The 3,378-nt window shown below is 35.7% G+C and overlaps 1 long non-coding RNA gene across 1 annotated transcript; it reads right to left on the bottom strand.

Annotated features, from left to right (window-relative positions):
* Positions 1–335: 335 nt before the first annotated feature.
* LOC142494452 (uncharacterized) lies at positions 336–3,002 on the bottom strand. The gene is made up of 3 exons (XR_012801446.1): positions 2,949–3,002; positions 1,083–1,145; positions 336–392 (listed from the first exon to the last, which is right to left on the bottom strand). It is a non-coding gene; the product is annotated as an uncharacterized LOC142494452 (long non-coding RNA).
* Positions 3,003–3,378: the final 376 nt, after the last annotated feature.

Here is a 3,378-nt window from a genome sequence, read left to right as displayed (position 1 = left end):
ATTCTTATGGTTTATCTTTGTGTAAAAGCATTACAATATTTTGATATTACAGTAGCAATAATATATTTTGTAGATTTCAAGTAGTTTAAGCCTAAATACATTTTCACTTTGGACTAAGAACTGGAATAGTTACATTTAAATAACCTAATTGTTATATAATCTAGCAATCAGCGGTTTATATAAATTAGTACATTTCATATAGATACTGTACAAGGAAATTATCAATGCCCATAATTTAAAGAAGGAAAAAAGAAATGACTTTGAAATGAAATAAATTGACATTGAATAATCAGTCATATGAACAAGGCTGGAGTAAAAGATTAAATCTATGTTACCAGAGTTATGTTCAATTCCTTAAGAAATCTTTTGTATAATTCCTCATTATTTTCATCCTGTAAAATTATACAAAAACAGATAAGATATAACACATTTATCAATATGTCATGGCTATTTCTTACATCTAAGTTACAGAATGTATTTCATATCTTGCTGCAAATATTTATTAAATGGTCTGAAATATATTGTAAAGAAACTGAACATATTAATTCAGATGTATGTAATTATTCCTCAAATTCCAAGCCCCTTGTTATTTATTACTTCTTGCTGCTCTCACTGACATGTTCACTTTTGATAGGCACATGAGCTTTTTTATTCTACCCTCCTTACCCTTTTATTATTCACTTTATTCTATTTCTTCCTTTGCTGTGGCCGTATAACTAACAGTTTGTACGATTCTATTCCCAAATAAAAGTTTGCTAGAGTGTTGGCTGTAACAATGGGACAGAAGAGCTTAGAGATACATAATAAGTACAGTAACGTAGGCTTCATGAAAGAGATGGAATGATTCTTGTATGTGGTTAAATTAATACAGAAATTATAAAAGGATAGAGAAATAAGGCATTTTATTTTAGTTACAATGCTTGACCCTTAATGGAAAGTAATCAGTAGAGTAGGGAAGAGCATAGTGTATAATTCTTTATTTACTGTTTAATATGAATTTAATCTGTATCTCACTTGTAGCATTACATCAAAATGACATTTAATAAAAAATGATTAGGTACATTTTTAAGTACAGTTTTTACCTTTCCTTGCTGGTAGAGACAGAGAAGATCATGTAGCTTCAGAAGAAGGGCAGGAGCATCTCTCTATAAAGAAATTAATGATTTTCAAAATTGAAGATGCAAGTGAGTAAAAAAGTGATCCATTGCATGCAATCATGTTCATAAAGCCTAAGGGCCATATTTACTAAACTGTGCTACTACATAAGACACATTCAGACAGGGCTTAATAAATATAGCGCTTTATGATCCATTCAAGTGATTGACAGTAAGGTAGCATCTTGTATTGAAGATATCTGTGTTCAGTGACACTAATGAATAAATATGTCCCTTCTTTGCCTATAGCCTTAACTGTGATCTTAAAATGACTTCCAGCATAGATGGTGTTATATGGAGTAGCACTTCTTATAAATATAGCCTTAAACCTTCGTCACACGTAAAAGGCAGAAATAGAATAAAGGCGAAATGCTGAATGGTTTGGAGCGAGAGACCAAGGGGAATATTGCAGCTGGGAGACTTAAATAAATAACCCCTATAACTCTATAAAGGTCAAAATCCACAGAGTTACATTAAGTGACTGAACATGATGGGAACTTAACGTCACATTCTTAACTGTGTATGTTAAAAGGAAATTAACATAACGTTAAGCCATGTTTCCTACCGCTAACTATAAGGCAAATTATATCAAAATTAGGCTTGATCATAACATTGCATATCTACTAGCTCCATTATTCAGTTAACGAGGTGTTGAGCATTAAATGCTACAGAACATGTGTCTTTAAAGCTCACTAACACAGGGTAAATGTTGTTTTCCTCTATAAACAGCGTTGCTTTAACTATAATGGTCATTAGCGCAAAAGAGCTTTTCCCTCTAACTACACATATCCAGAGGTCTGAGATTGCATATCACCTGGAAAGTCAGAGCCATTAATCTCACCTCTCCCCAGTTTTGTTGGAAAGAGAGACAGGAAGAGAGATTTCTTTTATTTCATCACCTCAAATGGCATTCTGTTTTTGGCTATTATACATGGTATAAATCCCACTTTATTATCCCCTTAAAGAATAAGGGTTAACAAAGCCCTGAACCTGTAAGGGAATGTGTGGTATGGCTTAATGCAGAGGGCCCTCTCCCCTAAAGAGCTGTTAGGTCAAGTTAGGATTGGTATGTAAGGAGGGGGGAAGCAATCTTACCTCCATCTACAGTATTTGCAAGAATTCACTGAAGAGAATTTCCCACACACCCACCCTGTTTTATGATATTAAAGGGATGGCAATTTCAAAAGGGGTTGTCATATCTCAGTTAAAACGTCACAGCTTGGGGATGTTATAGCTTGAGAATTGTAATATAGGGGGTGGGGGGGAGGACCTCATTAGTATTGGCTCCTTGTGTTAGACCAGGAAGATTGATGAACATGATGCTTTTCCCGGCTCGGGATGGTGGTGTACTTCTGTATGGTGTGTTTTGTGCCATGTGGCCTGGGAGGCGAGTGGTGATGTGGGTATGAGATGAAAGTATCCTTTGAGTTCTTTGTTAATAGTAACCGAGTCATCTGGCTGGGTCCCTAGTATGGATAATTGTTATGAGTATCATGCTGTGTTTAAAAGGTTGTTATTATAATAAACTGTTTTCTCATCCCAAGAAGTTGTTTAGTGTGGTTCTCGGGTACTTGGGGGAAGGGACAAGATTGAGGCATGGGTAAGTCAAGGTATAGGGTAGAGGCACAGGGTATTCATATCACAGTTATACCACAGGTTAAAAGATACACTCGTATCCTAACGGAGCCTCGTTTTGAAAAATGTGTTCATGGTCAATTCAAGATTTTCTGTTCATCTACAGTCCAACAGTCTATAAAATAAACAGCATGCATGAAAAACAGATCAATATTATACCTGCAATAGAACGGTAAGACATGGTGTCTTGATTTTAGTCGAGGCAGAAGAATCTAGAATTCAAAGACAATAAGTTAACATAAACATAGCAACATCTTCATGAATTAGAGATCAATAAATGTCGACACAACTCATGAGATAAAACCAGGAGATTGGGTCTATGTGAAGAAGTACGTGAGGAAGCACGCATTGGACCCGAGATACACAGGCCCCCATCTGGTAACTTTGGTTACCCCCACATCTGTAAAGATACAAGGAAAATCTACCTGGATACATGCATCCCACTGCAAAAGGACAACCACCCCTCTTCCTTAAAGTAATGTATCATATACTAAGATTTTTCTTTCTGATCCCCTATGTTGTGGCCTATCAAGTCGCCATCACCAAAGAGATAGGGGAAACTACATTTTGGTACAATTCCTCAAACGCA

The sequence above is a fragment of the Ascaphus truei genome, chromosome 5, assembly GCF_040206685.1.
Source record: "Ascaphus truei isolate aAscTru1 chromosome 5, aAscTru1.hap1, whole genome shotgun sequence".
NCBI classification, from domain to species: Eukaryota; Metazoa; Chordata; class Amphibia; order Anura; family Ascaphidae; genus Ascaphus; species Ascaphus truei.
This window is presented reverse-complemented; position numbering and strand designations above follow the sequence as displayed.